The sequence below is a fragment of the Typopeltis vanoorti genome, chromosome 7 (genome assembly GCF_054136105.1).
Source record: "Typopeltis vanoorti isolate ZY-2024b chromosome 7, IOZ_Tvanoo_1.0, whole genome shotgun sequence".
Classification (NCBI taxonomy): domain Eukaryota; kingdom Metazoa; phylum Arthropoda; class Arachnida; order Uropygi; family Thelyphonidae; genus Typopeltis; species Typopeltis vanoorti.
The window spans coordinates 141,951,357-141,974,064 of NC_143555.1; positions in this window are offsets into that span (position 1 = coordinate 141,951,357).

Sequence of the window (22,708 nt, forward strand, 5' to 3'; positions counted from 1 at the left end):
AATTTTTATTTTATATCCCTTATATATTCGTTCCCCCTCAAAAAAAATACGACCTCCAAGCTGTTATTTGCTTCAATATTCTACATCGATTAGATCCAATTAGTTTTCATTGCGATCTTGCTTATAATAAAAATAACTTGCAGTAGGAATCAATAAAACTTTAAATCACTATTATATTTCAGAACTCATTTACATTTCATTTTATTAATCATCACTTAAAGAACGTTTGTACCTACAGTGCAATTTGAATTTCAATCATTATTTTCAAAACTGCTCACCAAAGAATTAAAAAGATATTTCATTTCAACTGATGATTTTCAACGGCCCGGTGTGAGACCATTGTTCAGTTTTTTGGTTTGAAAAAGTTCTCTTCTTATTCTCTAGAAGTGAGTTTTCGTATTATGTAAAGAAACAGAAGAAGAAAAAAACATTTAAAAGATCCTTAGTTACCCCCAAGGTAATAATGTACTATTAGGTTAAACCTATAGCAGCGAATGTATTTGTTTCTAAAATATGTAGTATTTCTTCGTGAAACATGATCTTTTCAAAAATAAATTTCTTGCTTATTTTTATTCAATGCACGATTATTTTCTTGCTATTTTTTTTTCCCAACTGAAAATCGAAAATATAAGAACGAAATTACAATGATCACTGTACAACTAAACCAGTATTGATGTCGCTTTAGTTGCGTGATCATGTTTTCATATTACAGAACGTTTAGCTCACACATAATTTGTTTCAAAAGTATTTCAATTCGTAATGAACGATTCTTGGAAATGTGGAGCAGGGTGGTGAAACAGCAAAAAGTATTGCAGAAAACATTACGCATTGTTATTATAAATGTCATGGTATGTTAAAGGATTTGTTTTGTTTTCTATACATCAAAACCGTACCAGTCAGACAACTGCGAGCATTCCGTGAAGTCATTTCTAACTAGAATTGAGAATAAACAATAAACAAGACTTAATTTAGAACAATCAGCATGCATTATAAAATCATGCAGTTAATTTATAAAATATATCTTCATTCAATAAAGTTCTTTGGTAACAAAAATAGGAGAATTATAGGTTTTTTTTTTTTTTTTTCAAAAATAAAAACACCGTACACTCATCAGTCAAACTATTACCCGCCTAGGTGGCGGAGATATTCTTGTATGGGGATCGTTCTCATGGGCATCACCAGGTCCTCTCATCTCCATTGAACACTCCTTGAACTAATTCTTATCTGAGGATTGTTTCCAAACCTATTTCCCCATATAGTGATAATGTGTCCGATGGATCTGAACTCTTCCAGCAAGACGACAGTCCCTAGTCACAAGGCTCGCATTGTGCAAACATGACTCGTAGAAAGAACATATCCAATCATTCCGTGTGCTCCCCTGGCAGGCAAATTCTCCTGGTTTGAATTCCATTGAACATTTGTGGGATCATGTTGAACGCAGCGCTCGCCCATCAACGTTAATATCTCCTTCTGCCACTGACTTCCGAGACGCTATTTTGTCTACTTGGTCCAAAATACCTCAGGGCACCTTTCATGGTCTGAAGTCAACGCCAAGAGAAGTGCAGGCAGTAATCTCTGCCAAAAGAGGCCCAGTACGCTGTTATAATGTCGTTTTGGCTCATGAGTATATCACAGTATGTATGTAATTTTCTCTTATTTTGTTCTGCCATTAACAACAAAGTATATGAGGTGTCACCCAAAAGTTTGGGGAATTTGAATAGCGCGCTCTCGAACCGGTTGTGGTACGTCCTTTCACACAATAAGGGAACAGTAGTATCCTTTGTGAATCAGTATGGCAACAGCCGATAACCCGAGAGAGTGCGTTTTGGGGTTTCGTGTGGTTTTGTAAAGTCGTGTTTTAATGGTTCGGAGATTTTCTTCTCCAACTAAAATGGAAGATTTTAAGGAGCAAAGAATGTGCATCAAATTTTCCTTCCGTTTATTGTGATAATGCTATGAACCAAAGCAAATTTTTTTTGTGTGTGGTACAAACGTTTCAAGAATGGATAAACAGCGTTGTCTGTCTGGGATGGACAACGCCGAAAAACATCGCGAAAATGCGTGCAACTATCTTTGCAAATCGTAGACGAATTATCTATCCACAGTTTGTGAGATCACAGGACTGTCGCACGGGACCATTCAACGCATTTTGTCGACTTTTTCCTTTTTCCCAACTTCATATTCCGACTGAAGGGGCATCGTGTTGACACGATTGAGGTAATTCAGACAGAATTGCAAGAGATTCTCAACACAGTCACATTTGAGAACTTCCAGGAATGCATAAAATCATGGAAAACCACTGGGATTGATGTACGCATGCCCAAGGGAACCATTTCCAAGAAAACGGTAAAAAATAGGAGTTAAGATAAGTTTATTTCAACTACCCGAGCCCCCCCCCCCCATCGTATGCTTGACATTCTTATTTTAGTGGACATCGTGACCAGTAGGAAGTTTAATGAGAAAAATATAATTTTTCTCCCGCTCATTTTCTCTAATATCTACAATCAAATTTGTACTCCTGACATATGTGTGATTGAGGACTGCCTTCTAAATTATGAGAACTTGCAATCGACGATTGCCGACTAAACATGCCAAGTTACAATAGACTGGAAATGTCATAAGTCAAATACGATGTATAAATGCAATTTACGTGATTACTTTATTCAGTTCAAATAACCGAGTGAATAATACACGAAAATATTTGCTATTCGAGATGTGCTAATACATGTTTTTGTTTTTTTTTTTCATTCTCTATTAGTAAGATTACGATACTTGATTTATCCAAATACATACCTAATATTTTCACGTGGAAATTTTTGCTTACTTGAGTAAATAAAGAATATACAAATGAATGTAAAATTTTGTCAAGTATATAATATGTGTTGACGAATGGTAGGTGTATGGATCTTTCCTATGCTCGCTTTAAAGGAGAGGAATGGGGGGTCATACCTTTGGGGAGTGATTCAAAGAAAAATTCGGAGCCTTTCGACATCTCCCTAGTTACGCTACTGACACGCACACACACAATTGACGTATTTGAATCTCAGTTCATTTAACACTTTTCGCTATGCAGTTGCCTGGGTACCACCTATTTTAGAATAACAACACCAATTTCAAATACGGCCATTGACATCGATGAGTTTTATTTGTTAAATGTCTATCTTTTCAGTGATGCCACGTGGCATTGATTTTAATCAAATGTTTTGAAAGAAACAACAAAATAACTCACGCAACGAATGAGTCCGTCCCCCTCACTTACGACTTTATAAAGGACCACTTCAGATACACCCTTCTGCTAATAAGGGAAACACGTCATTCTCGACGATGTCTTTGAAAAGAACAGTAGTATTTATCGGACTTCTTGTATGTGGCCGGAGCAATGGTAAGTAAATCTAATTACACTAACTTTTTAAGATCTGTAATAAAGAGAGGATATTACATAGCAATTCTCAAACTCGTTCATATCTCAAAGTTAATATTTTATTAATGGAATAAAATTTTTAATAATTATATTATTCAGACAGTCATTTTATTCAAAAATTCGTGTTCCTTTGTGGTGTTGGAGAATTTATTTTATTTGTCTATCTTATTTCTGATTATGAATTATAAGACAATATTACAAGGAAACATAATCTCGCTTATTTGTGGTGAAAAAAAATTCACCTGCGCTAACAAAAATTCCAACGAATCCTTCCTGGGAACTTTTGAAGCAAAACTTACTGGAATGAGTCCACCCGATTCTCATCTAAAGCGTATTGATCTTTATAGGGGATTTTCAACTGTAGTGATTAGTTGAAAAATTCGCCCACTTCATATGGCTGTGGGAAGGTTTTTATACTCGCAAAACAAACAAATAGGCCGAAGACCACAGGCATTAAAAAACAAATTACATCCAGATTTTCTCACTTCATTACAAAGAAAAATTATCTGACAGCGTGACACTGTTCTAAAAGACATCAACTTAGAAAATATTTTACGACATCACAATATCAGATCACTTCATAAACGGCTACAGAGATTCCTAAACATCTAAGACATATTCAAAAACATACATGTCAGTGAAATTCAAACCTATAGCCTTAGGTTGGAAACTTTCTAGTTTCCACATCGGTGAAACAAGAATACAGTTATTGAGAACTACTATTTAGGTAAGGATAAGGAGTCACTTTACCTAGAATAAGGCAATCACTGCAGAAAGACTCAAAGCTCTAGATCATACGTTGAACTTATTAAAATAATCATTGTGAATAAGTCTTGCATTTTCCTAAGTAATAGTACCGGACATATTTGATTTACGAATGTTAAAACAAGATAAACTCGATGAATTACCTAATGGCATTGTATCGTATTTGCATCCATAGTGCTTGAAGAAAGATCATTTTAAATTGTATTTTAGTCTTCAGCTAGAGGAACTTTTTCTGCACTTTTTTTTTTTTTTACCGATTCCCGAGTTAATCGAGCTCTGGCATGGGCAGGTAGCGATTTTTCACCCTTAATCTCGAGAAAATCAGCCTTAGAACTCCTACTATTTTCTGAAAATAATGTACAGTATTATGGTTAGAGACCGAGAGATGGCGGTAGTTGTCCATCACATTCTCTCCCCGAATGCCAATTAAAATCACTGATAGTCTTGAGCTAGCTTTCGGGGATTGGATTTAATTATTTTATTTTTAACTATTTTACTTTTTTCATTTTTACTATTTTACTATATTTAATCGAAGAATTTTAATTTTCTGATGAAAGTGAATGATAGCAAACTTGTTCTTTTTTATCTTAACGTCAAAACTATCTGATGAAGAAAACAGAATTATTATCAAATTAAACTTGATTTATGCAACAACATCTGTTCATGTACACAGCATCTATTCACTCATAAAGTATTGCAAAAGCTCTCTGTGATTTCGTTTAGCATAGTTGCTCCTCTTCCCAACAGTACTGCACTTGTCACAATTTAATTCTTGGATAGTTGAGTATCTGCTGTCAAAGATTATTGTCATAATTACATATTATATAGTTATCCAGTGGCCTTGGAACATGTCTCAATATTATTTACTGGTAAAGCGAATTATTCGGACATTGTCCTGTTTCTGCTTATTCTCTTGGGATATTTGGAAGTTTAAAAAATATATTTATTTATCGATTTCGAGTACACGAACAAGGTAAACTTGTATTTAATATTGATTTCTGCGAAGCGAAGTAGAATTCTACTTTGTTCGTTTAGAGAGACAACATATAATCAAAAATGAGGTATTGTTCTGTAGATTGACAAAACTTCGCTAACAATGAACCGTTTCAGGTTTTAATTACATGCTAATTCGTCCAACCAAATCGACCCAAAAGCAATTTGACATTAACTGAGATTCAGTTCGAAACTACACCAAACAAAAAAACTCATTTTGTTTTTGGAGCGACAAGTTGATCCTTTGCCGTGCGTGCTAAGCAAAGGTGTTAGTAACTGTTTTTGAATCTCGTATAGTGATAACCAACGAAAAGCAACGAAATTCTGAAAACACAAATTTGTATTAAATATGAGATGTTTTAGTTTTATATAGCCACAAAAACAACTTAGAAGAAGCGCAGTTTAGTAATCAAGTCCCAGAGGATATGTCCATCTAAATAAGAGAATGTCAATGGAGTCTCCGACATGAAGAATATATATAAACTGTTTCCTCCAAATTTCAATAGTTTCATCTGGTTCGCCATTAAATAAACTATCGCATCACTTTCTTTATTCCATTGAAATAGTGTTGGATTTAGTGAAACGTCTGCTTAATCAATGCGAAAATGTTATCCAGAATACATGAATTTTAACTAAGAATTTCGTCTGTGTCTATAAGACAAGCTCCAATAGCTTACTTGGTTTTGACTATGTCCTGTAGCTATAAAGTCCAGGATTCAAATCCAGTTTTGAAGGCGAACGATCCTTCATTCAGGATTATCCACCTAAAGTTCAGTTAGTGTCGTTCGATTGGTGGAATGTTTTTTTTTTTTTTTTATTCCGGAACTAGAATTTTTTTTGCCTCAAAACAAGCAACCACACTAACAAAAACATGCATGAAATTTACATAATAAAATACCACAGGAATAAAGATTACTATTTTTACAGGAAATTACTATTAGCAACCAAAGATAAATTATTGCTATCTGGAAAAAAATTACTATTAAATAATGGTTAGCTTCTTTAGCTTAACGCTAGTAATTTATTTAAATTACTAGCTATTTATTAATTTAATAGTCGTTATAAGGACTGGCTTAAAGGGGCGAAGCAAGAATGCTTTTCATATTCCCCGTTGTCTATAGAGGAGAGTGTAAGGATAAGGTGTTATTGAGCTATAAAGTTCTGATCACGGTAGGAGGGTAACAGCAATAGCCGCGCCTCAGTTAGAACTTCATTGGCTACAGCATTGCCATCCATTACCCTCCCTGGGTACCAATTTTAGTCGCCTCGTACGACATGCATTAGCTACATTGGTGCTATTCTTATCCCGGCAACCACACAGGGATGTTTATTATTTCTTATAGTCCTTATAAGGACTGGCTTAAAGGAGCGAAGCAAGAATGCTTTTCATCTTCCCCGTTATCTGTAGAGGACAGTGTAGGGATAAGGTGTTATTGAGCTATTAAAGCTCTGATCATGGCAGGAAGCTAACAGCAATAGCCGCGCCTCAGTTAGAACTTCATTGGCTACTGCATTGCCATCCATTACCCTCCAAGGGTATTAATTCCATCAATTTTTCATTTATTTATATTATTTAAATTACTAAATAAAATTTAAATAATAAATGTCTAATAAAATAACTGGTGACTCGTAAATCTTTCATCTTTAGGAATTATCGAGGAATAAAATCGAAGTATTTATAGATATTTTAGTAAATAATTTAATTTGTCTATTTTTTTATTTAGAGTAATTTGTTTTAGTCAAGAAATAAATTTTTGCAAATAAAAAAATATTTTCATCATTCACATTTTAACACTAATAATCATACGAAATTTATAGTTTGCAATTTTTTTTATTGAATCGTGCTGGTGTTAGAATATGTTTATCTCATTGATTATCAACAGCAATTTTGTTGTAGGACATCAAACCTGAGGAGTTAGAAGAACGAATAACACCGGGTAGATACTATTTAATAAATGATAATAATAATAATAATAATAATATGTGGAATGTGTTTTAGAATTATACACTATATTGGAAAAATCATACGTAAACCTCAACAGTTTTTTTTTTTTTTTTTTTTTTTTTAGAAATAAACAAATCTCTAATATCTTTCATTAACCAAAGGGAATAAGTGACACTCTTAGCTTTAATTTGTGAAAAATTAGTAGCAGCCGAGATCCATCTCTGTGTTATTTAACTAATTGGTATTACTGGTGTAATGCAGACTTACGGGTTATGAGAGTAACCCGTAAGTCTGCTTCCATCTCATATACCTAATCCTAACTTGTACTGTATTACTGTGTCAAGTAATATGAGTTCTACTAATATTACTTGACATTATTCCCCAGTTCTACGATTTACAACTACTGTTTACAAATGCACTACAGAATTAGAAAATAATCGAATTATGATTTCGAAATCAAAATTAAAACTAAAATTACTATAATTTTGATTTTGGAAAAAAAAAAAAAAGCTATCTATTTTTAAACATTATCAAACTCAAAATCGCTTCTTTGTATATAAAAGCTATAGATATAGTTTCATCATGGCTGATTTTGCGTAACAAGACACAACATGTAACCACGCCTTGAGGCACCGCCATTATTATGTCTTACTGTATTACTCAATGGTAGCAATCAAATAATTTAGCCATGAATAAACCTTAGCAAACAATGGTGTCTTCGGAAAAAGCAGTCGAACTAATAAAGCTAAAATTTATGAAAAAGAAAATGATGGAAAAAAACGTAATAACCTGATGAGAAGGGAAAAGGGGTGAAAACTTACTACAGACCGAAACTAAATACAGCAATCCCTCGATTAATGCGAACCCGATTAGTGCGTTTTCGATTAGTGCGTTTTTTTTTCTATACCCAAATTCGATTAGTGCGTCTCTAAAATTCGATTAGTGAGCCTATATACATCTTAAAAATAAATGTTACCGATTTTAAAAATTTTCTATCTATACATTTTTTATGGCTAGCCTGTGTAGCTCAGTAGAAGTGGCGTTTGCACTCTACAGCGCTTGACCGCACGAAGAAAGGATGGCGGTTCAAATCTAGTCGCTGACTAGAGGAAATTTTTCTAAGCCTTTTTTCGGCAGGTTCCCGAGTTAGTCGATCTCTGGCACGGGCTAGCGGGTTTTTTCTCCCGGAAACTCGGGTTTTTCGTCCCGTAAACGCAAGAAAATCGACCGTAGAACCCACACTATTTTCAAACATTAAAAATATTGTGTTAGGGTTAGAGACCACGAGATGGCGGCACTAGCTTTCCGCCTTCTTCACTGCGTACCGATGAATCAGTGATAGCATTGGGCAGGCTATCTCTCTGATTGGCTACCAGTGGAGATCGAACTGCCCACTCAGTCTCCAAAAGTTAGATAGGGTAAACGGCCCCGCCTACTCCCTATACGGGAACAACATAGGCGTTAGCTGATTTTTTTTTTAACTATTTTAAAAAATCACTCACCAGGATGAAATAATTTAGCTACCGATTTAAAACATTTTACAATGTTATTTGTAAAATGGAAGTCGCACATTCTTCCACATTGTGCAAATGATTTTAGAGGCTTTTCAAATGAATCTAAGTCAATTAAATCTCATTTTGAGAAATTGGGTGATTCCGAATTCCGACCTTCTAAATTTAGATGCACAGCAGGAAGATCCCAAAGAATATGAAGAAAATTTAATCACCGACAAGACCAAAGAGGTTTCATAGAAACAAATTGAAATATTTTTCGTGCAACCGAAGTTCTTAAGCAGCAATGCTTAGAGGCTGATCTTGATAAAGAGAGAAGCAGTAAAATTTTCAGAAGAGGCAATAGGGCCATACCGTCAGTTGTATGAAAAAAAGAAACAGAATGCCCGCTTAACTACGTCAGCTCAATTCTTTGTTAAGAAGCAGAACAATAAATTTATATTCTGAATATGTTTTATTGTCTTTCAGCTTCATGATTTTCCTTTAACTAGGCCCTGAGACATACTCTAATTCGTTTATTAAAAAAATGAAATTTGAGGAACGAATTACACTTTTTCCCATAGGTTATTATATTTGATTAATGCGTTTTCGATTAATGCGCCTGTTTTAAAGAACGCATTAGGCGCATTAATCGAGGGATTGCTGTATACTATCATTAGCAATCTAAAAATATTCTTGATATATACAGAAAAAATAACTGCTTGAATATTTGACAATTTTCAGATTGTCCAATGGCAAAAGAAGACAATTTAATGAGTGGATTTCAAATAACATGGGATCGAAAGATACTCACTTATTTGGCAAAGCATTTAGAAGAAAAGCATGACATTATCTTAGTATCTTCAGGTAACTACATCCCTTTACTACTTCGTAAAATTATTATTTTGTAATTTGGCCATTAAAATTTAAGATATGACACATCTGAAACGCGAAGTATTTTTTTTGTTTTAATTTACAAGCTTAATTAATTTTGTCTATTAATTCAGGGTAAAATGCAATGTTAAACGAGCCATTTATTAACAGGATTTTTTTATTAATAATACGAAATCATTACTAGAAAAACGACATAGGTATATACACTCCACCTGTGGAGTGTTTATATAGGAAGACAGAACTTGAAAACATCCTACATTTCGATCAGATATGGCGTCACGAATATCTCGCCCAACACATCTAAAGATATCCAACAGGATTGAAATCCACTGAATGAAGGCAGGGAAGAATCTATTAAACCTACGTCACCCTTCTGGATGACACATATTTTGTAATTTCACTCACTCGACTAGGTATTATAGGTGCGTGACTTTTTATCATACTCCTATCCCTCCATCTGCAGGAAATAACGAGAACCAGACTCATAACTCCCATGGTTTTTCTTCTCCTGTAAATATTCACATCCACATCCACTTGTTTGCTTCCCACTAGCAAACAAGTGGATGTGGGAAATCAACGACTTTTGTTTGTTCAAAAGTCGGTGATTGCCTTTACATCCATAGTGCTAGACTGCCAAAAGAAAGGCCTTTAAAAGTTCGATTCCACTTGTCGACTTTAGGGACTTCAAGTTTGTTTTTTTTTCAGCTGGTTCCCGAGTTAGCCCATCTTTGGTACAGCAAGTAAGGTTTCTCTCTCGAACAGATTTAACCCCGCAACTCAAGAAAATCGACTGTGTAACTAATTCAGACAATAATATGCACCGTCAAGGACAATGAGATGGTAGCATCTGTCTGTCCTACTCTTTCTCTCCCAAGGCTATCAAGCTATTGATAAGAGTAGATTGAGTAAAAGGAATTAAAGGATATTTTTAATTTTATTAATAAAAATAGGTTATCTGTAAGTGAAATTCCAGTGAAGAGTATGGCACACAACTGCCGCCATCTCGTGTGTCTAACTCAAATTGGCATTACTGTTTGAGATAGTGTGAGGTCTGTTGTCTAATTTTGTTGTTGTTGTTGTTGGATTAAAAATCCAAGTTTCTAGAATGAGAACACTTTATTGGTGTTAAAATATCGACTAACTCAAGAACTAACTGAAAACAGAACTAGAAAATATATCATTTTCAGTATAAAAAAAAAAGCTGCTTTTTTTTAAACTTTTATTCGCTTCACGGAAATGAAATATTAACTGAATCGTATGCATTTTATTAGAAGTTTACCTTAGAAATTAAAGAATCATACACAAAATAAAATCATTTATTTTTATAGGTCATTCCATTGTCAGAAATGTGGGGAAATTTTTGAATGACCAAGGTATCCGTATTGCGTTGATTTCGGTGGAAGACCGAATTGACCACCTGTGGATGGAAAAATTATTGAATGCTTCCAAGCCACAACCTATTAAAGTGTTTTCTTTTCCTCGAAATATCGCCGAAGCAAATGACACACTGCGAAAGGTATTCGAGTTGTATTTGAGTGTAAAGAAAACGCAAAGATAATTTCATGCCTTTGTTTTATTATAAAAAATAGTAAAATCTAAAAAGATATTTGTTGATTGCTTATTATATTTTATAAAACTTATTTATTAAATTAAATTATTTATTAAATTTGATTATTTATTGAATTTGATTATAAAGTTTTATTTATTAAAATTTAATCCATAAACACAAAATATACTATATAAATTAATATTGATTAATTAAAAATAATTAAACCACCATAACGTTTTTTCCTACTAATTTAGCATTTTTTTTCTTTTCATAAGACGTATAGCTGGAAGCAGCATGTTCCAAAAACCTGGGTTGTGTTTCTTAACGAAACAACGAACGTGTCAAGCGAACTCGAACAGTTGAAGTTTCCGCCCTTAATCGATGATATATTTGTTATATCACATGTAAGTACAAATTACACGCGAGCGTCCTCACACACAACAACAACAAAATATTTCATACTCTTTATTTTCTATCAGATAATCAGTTAACGCCTTTTTATTCCCGTATAAGGAGTAGGCGAGGCCGTTTTAGTCCTAACGTTTGGAGACTCAGTGGGCAGTTCAATCTCCACTGGTACCCAATCAGAGATAGCTGGCCCAAGGATATCACTCATTAAGCGGCACGCAGTGAAGAGAATGGAGTTCAACAAGTGCCGCCATCTAGTGGTCCCTAACCCTAACACAATATAGTTAATGTCTGAAATAATGTGGGTTTTACGTCGATTTTATCAACAGGCAGGTCAGCATCCATCCGGTTAGAAGAACACAATTCTTACATCTGCAAACACGATTATGGTCAATTTGGCATTGCAAACCATGTTTTGGATACATCCCACAGGATCTCCTGGAAGAAAACAACCTTGCTCCACCATAGTAAATTTAAGAAAGAAAGCCTATTCTTTGAATCTGCATCTGCACTCAGGAATCAACCTAAGTTAAACAAATACGGTTGCATTAAACTTCCAAAAATTTGGGAAACTAATTACCAGAGATCCCTCTTTACATCCCAGGCCACTTGCAAATGCTCATAGAGAGCGCACCACCTAGATAGGACTTTAGTTTCACTTTGTATTATATTTGTGTGTGTGTGTGTGTGTGTGTGTGTGTGTGTGTGTGTGTGTGTGTGTGTGTGTGTGTGTGTGTGTGTGTGTGTGTGTGTGTGTGTGTGTGTGTGTGTGTGTGTGTGTGTGTGTTGTTACAAAACGTTTTTGTAATCCCCCAAGATGTCTCTGTGACGGTGACAAAATACTGGAAGTATTAAAATTAGTTTTAATCCTTTCTCAGTGCTGTTAATATTCCATTAAACCTCTAACATGAGAAAAATATATCCTTGAAGTATGGAATACTTCAAAAAATTGCTAAAGGAAACAATCATTGACAGTACAGTGGTAAAAAACACTGTTCAGGCATGCAGTCAGGAATACATATCCATACTTGAAGTAGAATAGGCCATCAAAAGCCTGAAATGTGGAAAGGTAGCAGGAGTAGATGATATTTGAACTTAAGTGTGGTGGTATAAAAGTCTTCAAGTGGCTGCGCATAGTTCAGAAGTCGTGGACAGAGGGACGAATTCCCGATGATTGGAGTAGAGCTCTCATAGTACCCATATATAAAAAGGGAAATAAAACTGAATGTGAGAATTACAGAGGTATTTCCCTACTGAGTGTTCCTGGCAAGATATATGCAAGTATACTTGAGAAACGGTTGAGAAGAATTGTGGAAGAAAAGCTTGGTGAAGAACAAGCTGGATTCAGGCCAAATAGAGGCTGTCAGGATCAGATCTTCACTTTACAACAAATAGTCGAGAAAGCATGGGAATATAATAAAGATCTGTATTTAAGTTTTGTCGATTTGGAAAAGGCATATGACAAGGTGCCAAGAGAGAAGCTATTTAATACGCTGCAGTTATATGGTGTCAATGGGACATTATATCAAGCAATACTTAGTCTTTGAGTTGTAAGTCAGCAGTTAGAATTGAAGGGAGTACAGGAAGATGGTTTAATGTTACATCCGGTGTCAGACAGGGATGTTCATTATCCCTTCTGTTATTCGTTAACTATACGGATCGTATTATGAAGGAAAGTGGTATTAAACCTGATATCAAAATTGCAGGTGTTAATCTCAGCTCTATGCGGATGATGTTGTACATCTAAATAAATCCGCTAAAAATCTGAAAGATTTCCTGGCTAAATTGAATAACGGTTGTTATATATACGGTATGAAGGTCAGCAATAAGAAGACAAAGAAAATGAATATGGTAAATTAAATATGAAAATAGACAACAGAATCAACAAAGCTGGTGTGGTAGGAAGTCAGATGAATAAATGTATATGGAATAAGAGAGAAATTAATCAAAACAGTAAATTAGTTGTATACAAGACAGTGTTCAAACCAGTTTTAACTTATGGATCTGAGAGCTGGGTCAGAAGTAAAGCGCTTGACCAAAGACTAGAGACAGCAGATATGAGAATCTTGAGAAAGACTGGTGGCACGAACAAATGTCATCAATGGCAATATCATATTAAAAACGAGGATATTAGGAAACCACATGGCATTGTGAGCATCCAGGAATGTGTTAGCAGAGGTAATCTCAGGTGGTATGATCACTTAAACAGAATGGGAGAAGAAAGATTAGCAAAACAAGTGTTCTCTGCCAGGTTGGCAGGAAAGAGACCCAGAGGAAGACCAAGATACAGGTGGACTGACATGGTAAAAAGTGCCTTAGAAGATAGAAATGTAAGATATGACAATGTTGGAATCTTGACAAGTAAACAGACTGATTTGGAAGAAAATTGTAGAGAGGAAGATAGTAATGATCTAAATTTTTCATGTCGTACTATGATGGTACATGTCAGGAATTTGATGATGATGATGATGATGATGTGTACAGTTTTTCGCAGTTGCAGGATTAAACACTCGAATTTCCTTCATGCTTATATTCTCAACGAACTCAGAAACCAGCTGAAAAAAAAAGTCTGGAAATGTTCCCCTAGTCAGAAGACTAGAACAGAACTTATAACTTTCTTCTAACTCTCCGAGATTATAAAACAACTAGAAATACTGCCGCACTGCTCCACAGGCACCATACTTCGTACAATATATAAAACATAATTTTTGATAACATACGCACTTTATCATTTCCCTGTCGAAAAATTAGAATTGCACTTTGGGATGATGAAGCTGAGATATCAGTTTTCGTATCTTCGGATAGCTTTCGTCTGTGTATCATATATTGGCTACAGATCGCTCCGATCTTCTGAGTTGAAGACGTGGCAGACTGCTTTCCAAAAAATTAGGAATAGCGTGTGCTACTTGTCTTTGAGAATTAATTTTATTCCATAAAAGAAAAGTCTTCATAGAAGAAGAGACAGCCTTGAATTTTTTTCGGCATTCTGGTCAAAGACTGAGGATTTAAAATGGCTGCCCACCATCACCACAGAACAAGTGCTCAGAGTAAATATCGCCATTAAAAAAAAAAAAAAAAAAGCTATTTAGTCAGTAAAGTTATTTTGGCGAACCCCATCAAATGCTTTTGAAATACTAACTTTAGAAAGACCTCATTTTAAAATGATAGATTGCTTAATTTTCCACCTAAACTTCTCCATGTATTTCTCAACAACCTGTAAACAAGGAAAAATCCCATATGGATCGAATCTAACAGAATCCTTTCTAGAAATTATTCATTACAGGACAGGATTTACGACAATGCAAAACGGTTCACAGTTGCGAGACCCTTCGACACTTCTGCGCATGTCAGAAGAAGGAGAATCCATTCCGATATTAGGGTGAGGAATGTTCATTATTACACTTCGGAAAATTAACTTCTCTTTTATGGTCATTATAGTTCTTAAAATGGTAACTATTTTGCTTGTACAACAGTTGAAAATTTTACGTATAAAGCATGTTTATTATTTTTTGTAATCTTTTTATTAATGTAATGTTTGAATCGGTTATAAATACTATCTAAATAACTGATTTATTCAATTTATCTTTTGCAGAACTGTTTCAACGTGAGTTTTTCAATTCACGCACTTAGCCGTGATGTAGATGATTCTGTTGTTGTTGAGATGCGAGCAAAATGGAATCCTCAAAAGAAGAAATTATCTCAAAAACAGCTTAATCTTGCGTTTAAGAAGAATACAACCAAATACCAAGGCAATGTCGTCAAAATTCTCTCAGAATATGTTCGTATTTATTTGCATTTCAAGTATTAGGATATTTAATACTTCATATTAAATATTAAGACATAGAAATAAAGCACTTACTTAAATAAAGAGCCAATAGGCTTCACTTCGGCGATGTAACGTTATATAAATTAAGGGGATATTAAATCCCACATTATTTCATAATGTAAAACACATCTCCTAGGCCCTAGGAGATGTGTTTTACATTGTGGCAAATACTGAGAATAGTGATCAGAACTTGACCACCTTTGCAACGAGTTGCCCTAGTGTTGAACTATGTGCTTTAGCTTACGCTACAACCCGCCGAAACTTTTATAGTTTACTATATTTGGCATGAAGCGTTTTGATTCCGATCTTTGAGTTTCTTATTCGGCTTTGAAATAATGTGGGATTTAATATCCCCTTAATTTAAATACAAATAAAGCATTTACCTTTCACTTATTTATGCATACATTATAAACAAGCTTCTTTTTTTTTTTTTTTTTACCAGTGTAAAATGTGATCTTTTGGCGCCTAAGGGATAGATGGTTTGTAATTTGGGTCAGCGTGATTTGCATTTGCCATTCATATAAGTGGGAAAAAATATAATAGTTCTCCGTCTGTTTCATAGATGGCGTTGACATCCTTCCTTTGTTCGGAACAAAGTACTGTACCTCTAGCGAGACTCAGTGCTCTCTGAGTACAGTACCAAGGTTTATTCCTTCAGAGCTCAGTTGTCAATAATAACATGTAAAATATGTATAAAAACGTGGATATTATTTCTGGGAAAACTCCCTTTTAACAAACTATTATATTTATGGCTATTTTGCCTGCTTCTGTTTAGCAGTGCCCTGTTTAAATGCATTGGCTTTTTACTCACGGATTCTTAGGGCATGGTAGATGTATATTTACCAATAAATATATGTAGCATAAAGGAAGAGAAATTTACACATACCTTTTTTCTGGGTGTTGTGGCTTTTCTCCTTTCTGCGATGTGCAAACTACTGTGTAAAGGGGGGGGGGGTTAGGCAATGTAGGAGAATTAAATAGAACTGGAAAAAACCGGGTTTTTTGAATAATATATATACATATTTATATTATATTATTAGGGATGGGCGGAGCGTTTTTTTTTTTTATATTTATATAGGGTGGAAAAGGGTGGAAGGGGTTGAAAACAGCTACTGATTTTTAGAGGGGGAGGAAGGGGGTTGACTGGGTACGGTCCGTTTCGACTATTCTTGGTCGTCATCTGAACACATTGGGAAAGTGGATGCTATATCAGGTCGGGTAGGTGCTTCTGCTTTTGAAGTGTTTGTGTTATCGCCTATTGGTCCGGATTGTGACCTCAATTTTATGTTGTGGAGCTTCCAAGCCTCCGAGATTATGTAGGGCCTGTGGACGTTGATAGAGTTTGCGTCACATTTTATGGCTATTGTTTCCGATATTCTAAGCATTGTTTCATTGTCTTGTCTGTCTACTATGATGGCCTTGTCGATCTGCGGGGTATGTGTTTGTTCAAGGGCTTGAACAGCTATTTCCGTTTTTCCTGTGCTTTGTATTCGATTTTTCTTTTTGATGTTGCGTTTTTTATTCTTTAAATGTTCTGGAATAGGGATGTTACAATCGCGGAAGTGTTCTTGTAGTCTTGCCCATAAAGACCTGATGGTGGAACCCGTGTAGGTGATATCACAGTCTTTTGGGCAGGGAAATTTATAGACTACGTTGTGCTGTTCAAATATTTCTTTTTGTGTGTAAGATTTAGTGGGTTTTAGGAGATTTCCAATTTTTGTTTTGTGGTGAATTCCAGGTTATAGTCAGTATGTTTGAAGATGTATTTATAGGCTTCGTACGTGTTTTGGGTGTATGGTAGTTTAGATAATTTTTTGCGTTGGGAAGTTTGTTTTGGTACTTGCGTTGTTTTGGCGGTTTTTGACCATCCTGTTTGCGTAATTTATTAGTTGTGTAGGATAGTTGCGATTTTTGGAGATCTGTGTTATTTTTTTTATTTCTGCATTTAGATTATTATGATGGGTTGAAAATTTGTAAGCATTTATGAATTGTGATAAGATGACCGATTTTTTAACGGAATATGGATGGTATGAGTGGAAATGGAGGTAGTTTCCGATATGCGAGAGTTTGTGGTATACTTTCGTGGCTATTTTGTTGTATGTTCTGATTAATGGCAAGTTTAAGAAATTGATGGATTTGTACTGTTCGGTTTCTATGGTGAATTTTAGTCTGTTGCTGTAACTGTTTAGGGACGCTTTTAAGGTGGTGATGTGTGTAGGATTTCCAATAAACAGAATATCGTCCACGTATCTGCCATAAAAGGTGATGCCGGGGGGGGGGGGGTAGGAGTGATTCTATGTGTGCTAGGAATAATTCCGCTGGCTGATGTTTTGGCCCATGGGGAGTCCGAAGATTTTAATGTACATGTTGTTGTTGAACTTGAAGAAGTTTGCCGAGATTATTAGTTTTATTAAGTGAATAATGTTGGGCGTTAGTTTAGTATGATAGTGTAGGGTGTGGTCTTCTCTGAGTAGTGTGTGTACAATGTCTAAAGTTCTGGGGACGTCCACGTTGGTGTATAAAGAGGCCGCATCCAATGAAGTGAGGCTGTCTTCGTGGGATAGGGTTAGGTTTTTTATTTTTTTGAAAAGGTCGTCCGTGTTTTTTATCATGAAGTTAGACGTTGTAATTAATGGTTTGAGAAGTTTCGCTACGAATTTTGATAAAGGTGCTGTGGTGGTGTTTTTGTAGGTGTCTATTGGCTTCATCGGGTACCCGTCTTTGTTGGTTTTTATTTGTCCAAACATACAAGGGGTGCGTGTGGTGTGGGGAGTTGTGTTTTTCATTGTGGTGTTGTCTCCTCCCGGGGAGGCATCACCTTTTATGGCAGATACGTGGACGATATTTTGTGTATTGGAAATCCTACACAGATCACCACCTTAAAAGGGTCCCTAAACAGTTACAGCAACAGAATAAAATTCACCATAGAAACCCAACAGAACAAATCCATTCATTTCTTAAACTTTGTAAAAATTCGATGCAACAAGAATAAATTGTGTATAAGGAACGCATCGAGTTTTTACAGTTAGGCAGAACCCAGAACACCTGTAAATAGTCTTTTCTCTTAACATTTAGTATTGTATGTAACATGTGTACAGCCCAACGGGAATTAGCTATCTCTTTGAACAAATGATGCAAAACTTTCAAGGCTAATGAAAAACATCTACAGTCAGAACGCCGTTTGAAATTTTGTTTACAAGTTCAACCCTAAGTGACATCAAGGCAAAAAGGGGGCGGCAAAAGTTCAAACGGATGTTCTGCTGGCTGACTTAATGAGATTAGAACAAGAAGACAGAGAAAGGCTTGTGGAAGGTTCCAAACAGGAATCATATGACATGTAAGGGGTTCGCGTAAGTGCACGCAAGGAGTGCACAGGGGTTTAAAAACTGAACCCAGGGTCTTGGAACTGATGGAATATAAGATAGGACGTCCAGAGACACGGGGGGGGGATTACACACAGAAGAAACGAGCATACGAGGAGACGATGTGATAGAAAGCCTTAGAGTGAAGTCCTGACGTGTTGAGGAGGAAGCCAAAGGTGGGAAGCCGGTGGGTGGAGGGAGAAAAATGTCGCAAGCCGTCATTAGTCCAGAAGAGTAGGGGACGAAACAGCTGAGAAGCAGCCGAACTTGTCTATGAGCCATTCCGCTTATCTATCCGAGAAGGCCCTGACAATTCGTGACCTTTCGCCAGTGTATTAACACGCCGATGAATCGTCACCCACATCCCGCGAGCCAACCTGATGAATTGCCAGTATTCCAAGGACCTGAAGGAGGAAAGATCCGAAATCCGAGACAAAGAAAAGGAAACATAGGAAGACGCAGCCAACGGACTTGGAGAATGCAACCTAACAGAAGACAGCCTATGTGAGTTAAAATATTGTGTTATTTAGACTGTGTGACGCTATAATAAGAATAGGTTATAGAACCAGAAAAATGCATGTAAGAGGGACATTAATAGCCAGAGTAGCTTTTAGAGACTTGTTCTATCTGGATTTTGATAATTGCATCTAAGAATGAGTATAGCTAGTTCCTAGGAAATATTTTGGATTATGATTTCTATCTAACGCCTGTGTATAATCATGTACGGTTTTTTTCTTAACTAAGTTTACAAATTGTTATTTTAATCGTAACATGTCCTTAACGCTGATGATGCAAGTATTAAGAAGTTTGTTAATGATATTTCTTTAAGCTAGATAGATAACATGATGCGTGCCTTGTATTATTGAAGTAGAGGTATGCAAGTTTGTTTTTAGAAGTTTTTTTTTTTTTTTGAGAATTACAGAGAGTCACCCTCTGTCTTATAGTGTAAAATATATGCCTGTTTGTTGACTATTAAATCCTATGTTGCATTTAAATGAAGTTTTTGCCTGATCTTATGTTTAATTGCAATGCATTAATCCTAAATAAAAATCGGACCTAAGCGGGAAACGTTGATATAAATAGTAAGTGAGAAAGAAAAGGACCAAGACTGCAAAGCAAATTGATAACTTGGGGGGGGGGATAAAGAGATTTTATTGTGATAGATTTAATAACCTACTGGAAGTACTATATTTCTTGCACCATATCGAGGCATGGATGGCGCAGTCATAAATCTGAATAAATATTTCCATTGCTCGGGTAGAAGGAGTATAGAACACAGAAGGTAGGAATCTAGAGTATAAAAAGGGGAACGTATTAAATTAAGTACCGAGAATATTACACTGTCGCTGCATCCCCTGGATATATATAAGTAAAGAAACACAAAATTTATTACAACTTGACATTAATCAGAACATACAACAAAATAGCCACGAAAGTATACCACAAACCCTCGCATATCGGAAACTACTTCCATTTCCACTCATACCATCCATATTCCGTTAAAAAATTGGTCCTCTTATCACAATTCATAATTGCTTACAACTTTTCAACCAATCACAGTAATCTAAATGCAGAAATAAAAAAACTAACACAGATCTTCAAAAATCGCAACTATCCTACACAACTAATAAATTACGCAAAGAGGACAGCTAAGAACTGCCAAAACAACCCAAGTACCAAAACAAACTTCCCAACACAAAAAATTATCAAACTACCATACACCCAAAACACATACGAAGCCTATAAATACATCTTCAAACATACTGACTACAACCTGGAATTCACCACAAACCAAAAATTGCAAATCTCCTAAAACCCACTAAATCTCACACACAAAATGAAATATTTGAACACCACAACGTAGTCTATAAATTTCCCTGCCAAAAGACTGTGATATCACCTACACAGGTTCCACCATCAGTTCTTTATAGGCAAGACTACAAGAACACTTCTGCGATTGTAACATCCCTATTCCAGAACATTTAAACACTAAAAAACGCAACATCAAAAATAAAAATCGAATACAAAGCACAAGAAAAAGGGAAATAGCTGTTCACGTCCTTGAACAAAAACACACCCCGCAGATCGACAAGGCCATCGTAGTAGACAGACAAGACAATGAAACAATGCTTAGAATATCGGAAACACTGGCCATAAAATGTGACGCGAACTCTATCAACGTCCACAGGCCCTACATAATCTCCGAGGTTTGGAAGCTTCACAACATAAAATTGAGGTCACAACTCCGACCAATAGGCCATAACACAAACACTTCAAAAGCGACCTGACATAGCATCCACTTCCTCCATGTGTTCAGACGACTACCAAGCATAGTCGAAACGGACCGCACCCAGTCAACCCCCTTCCCCTCCCTCTAAAAATCAGTAGCTGTTTTCAATCCCTTTCACCCTTTCCCACCCTATATAAATATAAAAAAGCACTCTGCCCATCGCTAATAATATATATATAGAGAGAGAGATTATTCAAAAAACCCGGGTTTTCCCGTTTCTATTTTAATTCTCCCACATTGCCTAATCCCCCCCCCCACACACACAGTAGTTTGCACATCGCAGAAAGGAGAAAAGCCACAACACCCAGAAAAAGGTATGTGTAAATTTCTCTTCCTTTATGCTACATATATTTATTGGTAAATATACATCTACAATGCCCTAAGAATCCGTGAGTAAAAAACCAACGACATTTAAACAGGGGCACTCCTAAACAGAAGCGGGCAAAATAGCCGTAAATATAATAATGTATAAAAACTTTTATTTTCTGACTTTTTTCGCTGGTTTCTTTAAATACATTTTCTTTCATATTCTTATTTATCCAAATTAGGAAATAAATAGAAACATATGTAATGCATTAAATTTTTAGAGGTGGCTTTACTTAAAAATCCCACTGCAGCCTATGCATGTCGTGCGAGGCGACTAAAATTGGGTACCCAGGGAGGGTAATGAATGGCAATGCTGCAGCGAACGAAGTTATAACTACGGTTTGGCTATTCCTGTTACGCTCCTGCCATGATCAGAGCTCATAGCTCAATAACACCCTGTCCTTACATTGTCCTCTACAGATAACGGGAAATATGAAAAGCATTTTCGCTTCGCTCATCTAGCCAAAAAATAGGTTATACTTATAAATAATACTGTATATGAAATAACTTGAAATTAAGTCAATATATGGTAAGATAAAATTGTTTGGTTGTACTAAACAACTTGAATTTCACAGTATACCTGAAATATCCATCAGTGCAGCGCATTTAGTAGTGCTTAGGATATCGTCGCACACTTTCTCCAAGGTGGTACTATTGCAGTACCCCTCCCCCCGCACGCACACACACCGATGAGAAAAAACAAACAGAATATTAATATATTATATTATTTAAAATTATGTTAATTTAAAAAGGAAAGCAATTTAAAGTCGTTAATGTTCATTTTTCTTTGTAAATTCTTTTAAAGAAAACTTCGTCAAAAATAAATGAAAAATCTGAGCAGAGCAGTGACGTTTTTGGAGAAGACACTAGTATTGGTTTAATGAAAATTGCCATTGACCGATTGGGACTAAGGTAAGAGTTTAGTTCATTCTCTGTTGCATAGAGGGCGGACAATAGGTATTTACATTGTAAAGTAATGATTATTTTTCACAAGCATAACCTTTAATTCTATTGCCGTTGGTGAGAGAATTAAATAGAAATTTAGAATTAAATTCCTATTTGATTCTTATTCCTATAAAAATTATATTAGATTTTCATTTTTTTAATTTTGAAAATTGTCATTTTTTTTCCTTATCAGTTTTCAACATCACACAATAGACATAGAAGCAGCAACCAGATGGATGTTCGCTTTTTTTTATTTTTAGATGCGTTGTGCAAGTTGTCACCTATTTTAGGTATGTAGATTTTAGTGACAAAATTTCATGCCGGCTGGGGCGTCGCCCGGTTAAACAAGGCCCCCGTTGTTTTTGCCATGGAACCAGGGCGAACAGCGAAAAGTCAGCTACTGGAACAAATCCTAAAACACACCCCAACTCAATATCATCAGAACTGAAGATCG